Source organism: Quercus suber, unplaced genomic scaffold (genome assembly GCF_002906115.3).
Source record: "Quercus suber isolate HL8 unplaced genomic scaffold, Cork oak 2.0 scaffold_928, whole genome shotgun sequence".
Taxonomy (NCBI): domain Eukaryota; kingdom Viridiplantae; phylum Streptophyta; class Magnoliopsida; order Fagales; family Fagaceae; genus Quercus; species Quercus suber.
Window position 1 is genome coordinate 1 of NW_027070351.1, and position 12,504 is coordinate 12,504.

A 12,504-nucleotide genomic window follows, 5' to 3' on the forward strand; every position below is an offset into this window, starting at 1 on the left:
GGGGGGGGGGGGAAAGAGGTTGTAGGACTAAATGGCACAATTAATAGTTAGACTAAAAACAATTGGAGGACTAAATTAGTAATTTAACCAAAAATATTATTATATGGTTATGATTTTTATTTTTTTTGAAAAGAAAGACAGAACTTATCATTTAAGGGAGGCCATTAAGATCTACCTCAAGAACATAAATAATATCTAGTGGTACATCTTCCTTTTAAACTTGCATTTGAGAAATAGAAATTGCTCATCTTGCTAAAGAGTGAGCTATAGTATTACAACGCCTATGAACATGAGTATATGTATTTTTGAGAAACAAGAGGCAAAGTATTGTATGTCTTTCACTATGTGGCCGAAGTGTGACAATGAGTGAGACTTGTTTCAAGTGCTGTGATGAGTGTCTGTGAGTTGCCATCCAATATCACCCAATCAAAACCTGTCTCCAAAGCCAACTCTAGAGCCATCTTCGCTGCCATAGCTTCCACTTCAATGGCTGTGAAAGGGAGAGTAGTTTTTTGTGAGAGAGAAACCATGACTTATCCCATATCATTGCGAATAACCATACCCATACTAGCACTGTTTTTTGAGTCAAATAGAGCACCATCGAAGTTCACCTTATATAGATTTCTATTCGGAGATTGCCAAAAGGTGGGCGGTCGTTCCACTGGTGTTATGGTCGAGGAATTATGGATACTAAAATCGCGCAGCCTTTCCTTTGCTTGAGGCAACAGCTGACCGAGAGGAACTGCAAGTTTTCCTAGTTGAAAATTATTTCTCCGAGTCCATATCACCCAGATTGCCATGGAGAAAAGAGTGGGATCCCTATTTTTTGCAAAAATACAACCCATTAAATCAATAAATGATGTCTCTTGGCGTAAGCTGTTGTGATTCCAAAGAAAGACTTTATTCCAAAGCTCCAGTAGCTTTAGATAGTGATATAAAGCATGGCCTACGCCTTCTTTTTGGTCTTTCGCGATGCTCACAGCGGTCATTTGTCGCTTCACCAAGTTCATCTTTGTAGGTAAAGAATTTTTTGTTGCTCGCCAAACCCACTTTTTTACCTTACTCGGAACTTGTAAACTCCATATTGCTTTTCACAGAGGCTTTAGGCACTCTAGATTGAAGTGACCAGGCTGTGAATTCTAGAATTCCTGCTGCGAGAATTTATAGCCTGACTTAACTGAGTATTCCCCCATGGGGTTGAATGTCCAGGTGAGTGTATCAGGCTGATCTATGTAGCATAATGGAATTTTTTTTTTTTTTTTTTTTTCTCATGGCAGCTTTGCATCTATAACTTCTTCTTTCCAGGTTTTGTGCTCTTGGTTAATTAAAGCACTCACCTTGGCATCGGCTAGACCACCTATACATGGTGATAAAATTTTGGGAGTGTCTAACTAGAAGCCAACGCTCCCCCCAAATTGCAGTTGATCATCCATCATCTATCTGCCAAAACGCTCCTCTTTTGATGACTTCTTTGCCCCTAGGAATACTCTTCCACGCATAAGAGCATTCTCATCAGTTCTCTCATAAAAAATGCCATTTTACAACACCAAAAACCTACTTTATCATTTTAACACACAATTTTACAACATATCATTTATCAGATGTTCTATACTTCCATTCTATATATTAAAATAATATATCCAACCCATTAAATAATATTAAACAAATTTCATCACATTAAACTACAATCACAGTCAACCTCCACAGACCATTACAACACTGCTGCTGCCGCCGCCACCGCCGCCACCACCACCACCACCGTGGCAGCCACAATCCATTGTAAAACCACCACCACAACCACCGTCATCAACAATCCACCCCAAAACCCATTAAAAACAAAGCAACACCCACTAGCACAGCAACTCAAACCCAAAAAACACAATCAAAACCCAGGCAACCCAAACCCACGAAACTCAGGCAACCCAAACCCAAGCAACCCAAACCCACTAACACCGGCAACCCACGATCAAGATCTCACCTCACCTCAACGTCGATGCCCACGATCGTGACGAACACTCCGATCTCACCTCAACATCGATGCCCACGTCGATTCCAATTGGCGATGACGATGACGATGCCCGGAGAGATCGGTGATGACGATGCAAAATGAAACCGGTGAGACGACGATGATGGATCGGCGATGACGGCGATGACGATCGGCGATGACGAATCAAGATCAACAAAACAGAGGTGAGAGGGAACGGTGACAGAGAACGGTGAGAGAGAACAGAGGTGAGAGGGAACGGTGAGAGTGAAGAGAAAAGAAAAATCTGAGGAGAGAGGAAAGAGAGAAAACAGAATAAAAAAACAATAAAAATTATGCCACATGTGAACAATACCGTTGCAAATTTGCAACAGTACTGTTCACATGTGGCAAATTTTATGGGATTTAGCACACCTGATAAAAGGAGATTTTGGTGTTTGGTGTGGTAAATGTGCCAAATATTTGGCATTTGGCACATTTACCACATCTGATGGTAATGCTCTAAGAGGCTGAACTTGGTTTGTGGCCTCCATGATTGTGCAGTTAGGGAAATTTTTCTCCTTAAAAATTCAATAGAACAAGGAGTTTTTATTATGCAAGAGATGCCATGTTTGTTTTGCCAAGAGTGCATTGTTAAACCTTGAAAGATCTTTGACCCCATTCCACATTGTGTCTTTTGTTTGCATAAATTCTCCCACTTGGTCTAGTGTATCATTTCACAAACCACTAGGCAATTTGAAGAATGACATCGTATAAGTAGCTAACGCTTGGGCCACTGCTTTTATTAAAATCTCTTGGCCTGCTTGAGATAATAACTTGCCCTTCCATCCTTGCAGCTTCTTCCACACCCTCTATTTAATGTTGTAACTCTCTTTCTTTTTTTGGCCAATTAATGATGGTAGACCTAAATCTTTTTCATATTGTTGGACCAACCTCACCCCAAGAGCTTCTTTGATTCTATCCTGCAAATCCTGTGATGTTGACTTGCTAAAAATGAGAGTGGTCTTTGTTCTATTTATCTATTGACCTGGTGTACTTTCATACATGGCTAAGACCTCCAAAAACTTCTGGCACTCATTTTCTTTTACTCTACAAAAAATAAGTCTGTCTTCTGCAAAAAGGAGATGGGTTAGTTTAGGATTGTTCTGACAAATAGAAAAGCCCCTTCTGTCACCCATTGTTTCGGCTTTTTTAAACAACCCATGAAAACTTTTACTTGCATAGATTACTGACTAATTTCTTATACTATTATTAATTATTATTCAGATATGGGCTTCCAATCAGCCCTATTGCTAAGGCATAATTTAATCTCAATCGCTCAAATTGTAATGATGTTATTGATAGTTTACTAATGGATATCCTGCGTGGTGCATTTTGATAAATTTAGTAAAAAATTATTTATGATCCACTAATTTCATGAATATTATTATTTTTTGTCATAATTAAACTATGAAGTTTTCTAGTTAAACAAAATTGAAACTAAATAAATTAGGGGGAAATTCTTGTAATTCATACAACTAACAAATGTCACCATATTACATTCACATTGTCACCTACAAACTTGGTGGTTCTTAGGTGTCTTTCTTGTATGATTTATGCTTTATATATAGATTTTATAATGTTAATTTATATATTTCTTATGCCGCTAAAGTCTATGTCTCCACTATATCAACACCTATAATTTTTATGTTAGCGAAAGTAGTTTTTCTCTAGTTTCAGAATTGATATGAAATAAAATTAAGGCCAATTAATATTTTAATTAAAGAAAAGTTTGATTTTCTAAGACCTTAATTATAATAGGGTGAAAATTGAAAGAATGATATCTTAATCAATCAGTTATAAAAATTGCTAGAATACAACAACAAAAACAATAATGCCATAATGACGCAATAATATTACAATTTAACCTCCAAATTTTAATTGAACTAAAAGCAGCCAAAACACTAAATATACTACAAATTCATATCAAGTATATGCATCATACAAAAAACCCAAAATCTAAATTAGCACATAATATGGAAAAACCATCCTAACCACATTAAAATGCTACATTAGTAAAAACAAATACATAAAATCTAAACAAAATATTAAAGACAAACATAATATTTAAGAAGTTTACATACCTATTAGAAAGGGAACCAAAAATATTGTGAGAGAAATTATGGAAGGTTGATTTTTAAGTTCAAAGGAAATGTGGATTTATATTTGACAAATGTGGAGACAAATAATCATATTACTCAATATTTATTGAAACTGACTCTTGCAATTCTACATTGAAGTTAGTCTTATGCATAAAATTAAAAAGTTTTCTTAATTCCTATCTTTCCCATGACTTTTTAGATCCATCCATATCTATCAAAAGCATTTCAAATAATAAATGTATACAAATTCTTGAATTTTATTAATGCATCAAAATAAATGCATATGTCATCACTTAATAGTTTGATATAAATACTAAATTTAGATGAGATGGAAGCCAAAATGGACACATGAGATCTTTGCTTTTATATATATGTGATTGTGATTGTGATTATTGTTACATTTATATTTAAATATATCAACATATATTATTGATTCATGCATAACAAATGTTTTTGAAGTTCAAAACAAGCCTCTAGAAAGGGTCTGGTTGTCAAATCTCCTTTCTTCAGCTTTTATATATATCTTTCTGATCACCTTCAAATTAAAGGAATTAGATTTACAATTTGATAACCAAGAATGGGCTGCTTTCCATTATTCTCTACTGCTACTCTCTTTGTAGCATCTCTTTCTCTTCTCATCTCTTCCTCTTGTGGTGTCATTGTTGGGTTTTGTGGAGCCTAGTTATGTTTGATCTGGTTGACAACCCGACCCAACTCGAATAACATTGCGTGGTTTTTTAATGAGAGATTTTCTGAGGCTTAGTCCATTGAATGGAGGCCTGGGCCGACAAACCTAAGCCAAAGTGCTCATGGACAAGCCTTTTGGGGTCCGGGGGCAACACCCTTGGGAAAATTTTTTGGCCCATTTTGTAGCCTATTATGAATCCTGTGTGTAGGATATAGAAGCCGTTTTTGGTGATTAAGGTTTTGTCTTCTTGTTGTTTTTAAGAGAGTAAAGCACTATAACCACACTTTATATTTTTCCCTGATAATAGCGAAATCTCTGCAACTCCATGGATATAGGCAAATTATTGAACCACGTAAATATTGTCTTGTGTGTAAGATTGTTTTCTTTGGCGTGTGTTTTTCTCTATTTTTTGTTTCTCACAGGTTGGGAATTTCGGGTTAATTCCCTACAGTCACCCCCGATGTCCTGGCCACCATTTGCTCCCAAGCTCAAAACTAAGAAACTGTGTGAGTATATTAACAAGCGATTGGCGTACTAGCTTGGCAGACCTCCCTACACTCTCATTAATATCACTTGAGCTAACAATGAAACAAGCTAGTGACAATTACCAGAGTTGTAGGACTAAATGGCACAATAAATGATGGTAGACCTAAATATTTTTCATATTGTTGGACCAACCTCACCCTAAGAGCTTCTTTGATTGTATCCTTCAAATCTTGTGATGTTGACTTGCTAAAAATGAGAGTGGTTTTCGTTCTATTTATTTGCTAACCCGATGCACTTTCATACATGGCTAAGATCTCCAAAAGCTTCTAGCACTCATTTTCTTTTACTCTGCAAAAAATAAGTCTATCATCTGCAAAAAGGAGATGGGTTAGTCTAGGACCTTTCCGACAAATAGAAACCCCCCTTATGTCATCCATTGTTTTAGCTTTTTTCAACAACCCATGAACACTTTTACTTGCATAAATTACTGACTAATTTCTTATACTATTATTAATTATTATTCAAATATGGGCTTCCAATCAGCCCAATTGCTAAGGCGTAATTTAATCTCAATCGCTCAAATCATAATGGTGTTATTGATAGTTTACTAGTGGATATCTCGCGTGATGCGTAGTACATTTTGATAAATTTAGTAAAAAATTATTTATGATCCATTGATTTTTAAGTTCAAAGGAAATGGAGATTTATATTTGACAAATGTTGAGACAAATAATCATATTATTCAATATTCATTGAATCTGACTTTTGCAATTTTGCATTGAAGTTAGTCTTATGCATAAAATTAAAAAGTTTTCTTAATTCCTATCTTTCTCATGACCTTTTAGATCCATCCATATCTATCCAAAACATTTCAAATAATAAATGTATACAAATTCTTTAAATTTTATTAATGTATCAAAATAAATGCATATGTCATTACTTAATAGTTTAATATAAATACTAAATTTAGATAATAAAAATGCTAAATTTAGATAAGGTGGAAGCCCAAATGGAAAAAATGTCATATAATGCGCCACTTGGTAGAACCTCATGCTCTTGCACATAAGGTCTTTGCTTTTATATATAGAGAAATGCTAACGAGTGCCCTTAGGGCACTAGTTAATAATTTATTTAAAGAAAGTTTTTATGGAAAATGAAAAAAAAAAAAAGTAATTAATATTTTGACAACTTTTTTCATTTCCCATAAAAGTGGTATCAAAATTTTTCTAAAATTGATTATTAACCAGTACCCTAAGAGCACTCGTTAGCATTTCCCTTATATATATACTTAATTAATTAATAGTTTGATATAAATGTTAAATTTAAATGATATAAATGCAAATTTTAGATAAGGTGGAAGCCCAAATGGAAAAAATATCATAGAATACGCCACTTGACAGAACCTCATGCTCTTGTACATAAGGTCTCTACTTATATATATATATATATATATATACATATATATTGATTGATGATTGATTGGTTATTATTACATTTATATTTAAATATATCAACATATATTATTGATTCATGCATAATAAATGTTTTTGAAGTTCAAAACAAGCCTCTAGAAAGGGTCTAGTTGTCAAATCTCCTTTCTTCAGCTTTTATATATATCTTTCTGATCACCTTCAAATTAAAGGAATTAGATTTACAATACAATAACCAAGAATGGGCTGCTTTCCATTATTCTCTACTGTCACTCTCTTTGTAGCATCTCTTTCTCTTCTCATCTCTTGCTCTTGTGGTGTCACCACTGATGTCCTGGCCACCATTTGCTCCCAAACTCAAAACCAAGAAATCTGTGAGAGTATATTAACAAGCGATCCGCGTACTAGGTCGGCAGACCTCCGCACACTCTCATTAATATCACTTGAGCTAACAATGAAACAAGCTAGTGACAGTTACCAGAGTTTTACACAATTTCGGGACAACACTACCAATCCGTCTCTCAAAAATGATTTTTCCATTTGTGTGACGCTTTACAAGGATATGCAAGACAAGCTCAAAGCGGCTTACCTGTTGTCAGAGCAGAGAAAGTACAAGGACATCACTGAATTAGGCCAGTTGACAACTCTAGCTTACAATTGCGAAAATGGCCTCCCTTCTGATTCACCTACGCTTTACAAGGATATGCAAGACAAGCTCAAAGCGGCTTACCTGTTGTCCGAGCAGAGAAAGTACAAGGACATCACTGAATTAGGCCAGTTGACAACTCTAGCTTACAATTGCGAAAATGGCCTCCCTTCTGATTCACCTACTGCTGCTATAACCGAAGATATGCTCTTGACTAGCCAAACTGCAATAAGTGTCAATGCATACATTGCTACCTAATTTGCATACATATTTGATAGAAAAATATGTGCCTTTCTTTTAATGAAATCATTGTCTTGATTCACATTTATTTTTAATAAATTAAGGGGAGAGGGCTAAAACACTGAGATCAATACTATTGTGATCAACATATGGAGTCCTTTCTACTTTATTTTGTGACATTTTCACTTTCTATGCTTAATCCATTAAGTTTTAGCAATATATTTAGCTCAATTAGTAAAGTCTTTGATGGTTGAATAAGAAATTTGAGTTTTAATCCTTGCCTACACCAAAAGTCAATTGATATCTTAGTCTAATGATAAAGAGCTATCATCAGAAGCGAACACCATATATTAAAATTTTTTCTAAAAAAAAAAAAAAGCAATAAAACTAATAAAATACGTTATTCTTTTATATTAACGTATCTTCTTCTTTTTTTTCACCACCCCCTCCCCTTCCTCTCAAGTTAAGGAGGTGCCATTAGACCAAGTGGGGTATTGCGAATGTATCCTTTTTCTTTAATAATAACATTGAGTATATGCCTCATAAAATAAATCACAAAGAAGCTCCATATGGCAAACTATGATGGAGATTAATTTTGATGATGCACAAAATTTTCAGTGAGTTGTTTGTCCACACACACGCCAATTAGGGTACCTGAAGAATAAAAAGAACGAAGAACCTATAGAGAGCACCAGTAGGGTGCCAGCCAAAGACCTTTTGAAAGTTAAGTCAGTGATAGAAGAATCTCCAATAATATACTTGGCTCTAAAATTAATATACTTGGCCCCCTTCTCCCAAACAATTTACAAGCTGACCCATGAAACCAAAAATGAAAAAAATTATCAAATCATCCATCTTTGGACACAGTCTAAGTAAAAAAATAATAATTTATAACAAATTAATTATAAATCCTAGCAAAACAAATCACAAAAACCCAATAATTTTTTCTCAATTTTTACCTCTCATTTGAGAGCTCTTTGTCCCTTTCAAATGACTCCATCCCATAGTCACAGAGATAACTCCTATGCTGCTAATCAGTCCATCCACGCACCAATTAGTGTCATCGACAACTTGGATTAGTTGGTGTCTTTAACTCAACGCATGAATTTTTTTTTTTTTTTTTTAAAGAGCTCCCACTCTTTAACACAACCCATGGAAAATTTTTTATTTTTTTTTGAATGATTGAATTTTATTAATTTTTAATGTTTTATTAACTTTGGGACATGCTTGGCATGTATGCATAAATGTAATACACATGTGAAACAACAATCTATTGTTTTGTGCCTTACCTAAACTGTCACCAGAACATGTGTGTGATTAGTGTGTTGGTAATAAACTTTGTGCCTTAGCTAAATTAATGTAGTGATGGGAAAAGCTTTATTATTTACATAGTTGAAGACTCAAAGTTACCGTGCATTATTATGTAATTGTTTATCAGATCTCTTTTTTTTTTTTTTTGTTTTTTTACTATACTTTTTCAAAATGGAAATTTTTAAAAGGAAAAGATCTTACATCTCTATGCTACCTCAACCTTAACCAAGTAATTATAAATAAAAAATTCCTTAACCAAGACACCAATAATTGTCTCACCCTTTTTTTCGCTGAATATTAGTGCATGATGTTGATTAACCATTATTTTAGTTTTATTAATGTAATACTAGACATGGATTTGAAATTTTAATTATAGTTTTTGTATTTTTTTTTTTTTTTTTTGAATCCTTTATATATAGCATTATGAAGTTATTAGGTATAAAATTATGTGAAAAGAATAAATAGATTTAAAAAAAAATTATAATGTGGATAGAATAAAGAATTGGTCTAACCTAAATCAGACCTTGAAAATATCAAGATGTGCCAATTGACTTATAGAACTCTTAATTATAAATATCTATTATTGATTTTTTTTAAAAGAAAAAATACAAAAAAAAAATTAAAAAATTAATGCTAATAATGTATTGTTGTCAATCTCTAGTATTAATTTTCCAACTTTCTAAAATTCTTGAACAAAGAACTTTGCCCCCCGCCCCCCCAAATTTGAATCCTGGTTCCGTCCCTGGTTGTAGGGCTAACCAAGATCCTATGAACATAGGATCTTTCCTTGTACAGAAGATATGGAGTTAATGTTCCGTGATTTTAGGGTTTTACTTCCCATACAAAGAGGATACGAATATGTAGAAAGATCTTTTGACATGGTGTGCAAGTTCTTTCCATATAAGGATGCATGAGTGAAGAACACGCCAACGGTGTGGGACAGTGTAATTCATTGTCGGTATTGGGCAGCTTGAAGGGTACTTTCCTACCCGACGATGAATGTGAGTAGAGAGCATGGCCGATGTCACGTCATAATCAATCCCAATGGGACCCAATACTCGAAATGTAAAAAAAGATTGAAGGACTTTTCAAACTCAAAGGGTAAATGGAACTTGAAGGGTATTTCCAACCCAAAGTTATTATATATATATATATATATTTTTTTTAATCAACATATGAAGTTATTTTTTTAATTAGATTTTGAATAATTTAAGTTTTTTAATGACCACTTTGAAAAGATTTCCTGGAGTCGCCACTACCTTGAATATTTTCTACAAATTACTTTAAATAAGTGTCTATATATATATATATATATTTCTGGTTTTTGTGTGTAAATCAATTAAAATTTTTTAAAATAAATACTTTCAAACTATTGCATAAGAAGAAGAAACACATTGTTATAAGTATTAAATAAATACTACTTGATTATCTTTAGGTTGTTGTTATTAAGTTGCCTTTTTAGCACCAAAAGAAGATGATTAACCACAATGATGTATGTCCCACATTTTACGAACAAGCTATAATATATAAATTTAATCTCTAAAAAATTGGAATTCTCTTTTTTCCTCGAAAGTGGCATGGAAGTGCAGACCAAACAGCACGAAAGAAAGCGAAGAAAGCTATTTATTGGTCAATAGAATTGGTCAATCCAATGTTTAATAATAATAAGGGTGTTTAATAATAATTACATTATTAATAATAATAATGTAATTATCATTTTATATATAATAATAAAAAGAAACATGGGAGAGTGTTACCTAGGGCCGGTAATGGTATTTATTTATTTATTTATTTATTTTATCTCAATTAGTATTTGTTAAGTCTGTGCTATGTATCTAAGAGTTAGACCCTTTTGCATATACACCACTGTTAGTTTCTTTAAAACCTTCTCCTCTCTCACTTGTGTGTATGTTAAAATACTTAGTATTCTATAAAAAAAAAATTGTATTTGTTTATTTAATTGCCCAATGGTTTTCTGACTCAATTTATTGCTTTTAACGAAATTTGGTAATACAATAAGGCAACACGGTTTAATTGCCATGAGATTTGGTCTTTATTCATATGCAACATGATGTTCAATTATGATTGGACCTTGTATCTTAGACCAAACGCTAATTAATAATTATTGTTGTACACATTAAATTATACATTCTTGTACATAATTATAATTGAAAGCACGAGTTTCTCAAAAATAAATAAATAAATAAAAGAACAATTTTAGTTGTATCTTGTATACATAGAGTGTATCACCATTCTAGACCAAATAGGATAAATTTTTGTTTCTCCTAAATTCTATGAGTGAATTCCAATGGAATTATGGCTTTGCATTTGTTTCAGCATCCTAAATAAGATTACACGCACAAAATTGCAGCTCATCAAGTTACAAATATGTTCAACAAACGAGCTAAAAATTGAAGAACCTAAAGTCATGAAGCATTGACCAGTCCAGTCCTCGTCAAGGGTGCTGACTTTTTATATAATTCGATCGTATACGTAAGAAAATTTAAATTTGTAAGTGAAAAGCATTACATATATTGCCTATCAAATAAAAGATATAAGTTTCCAATTATTGGTTAAAAAGAATATGGGTTTGCATGTTGAGTTGTTTTCAGTATATTTTCTACAAATTACTTTAAATAAGTGTCTATATATATATATATATATATTATAATAACAAAAACGGGTTGTTCCTTAGTTTCTGGTTTTTGTGTGTAAATCAATTAAAAATTTTTAAAATAAATACTTTCAAACTATTGCATAAGAAGAAGAAACACATTGTTATAAGTATTAAATAAATAGTACTTGATTATCTTTAGGTTGTTGTTATTAAGTTGCCTTTTTAGCACCAAATGAAGATGATTAACCACAATGATGTATGTCCCACATTTTACGAACAAGCTATAATATATAAATTTAATCTCTAAAAAATTGGAATTCTCTTTTTTCCTCGAAAGTGGCATGGAAGTGCAGACCAAACAGCACGAAAGAAAGCGAAGAAAGCTATTTATTGGTCAATAGAATTGGTCAATCCAATGTTTAATAATAATAAGGGTGTTTAATAATAATTACATTATTAATAATAATAATGTAATTATCATTTTATATATAATAATAAAAAGAAACATGGGAGAGTGTTACCTAGGGCCGGTAATGGTATTTATTTATTTATTTATTTATTTTATCTCAATTAGTATTTGTTAAGTCTGTGCTGTGTATCTAAGAGTTAGACCCTTTTGCATATACACCACTGTTAGTTTCTTTAAAACCTTCTCCTTTCTGACCTTGTGTGTGTGTTAAAATACTTAGTATTCTATAAAAAAAAAATTAAGTATTTGTTTATTTAATTGCCCAATGGTTTTCTGACTCAATTTATTGCTTTTAACGAAATTTGGTAATACAATAAGGCAACACGGTTTAATTGCCATGAGATTTGGTCTTTATTCATATGCAACATGATGTTCAATTATGATTGGACCTTGTATCTTAGACCAAACGCTAATTAATAATTATTGTTGTACACATTAAATTATACATTCTTGTACATAATTATAATTGAAAGCACGAGTTTCTTAAAAATA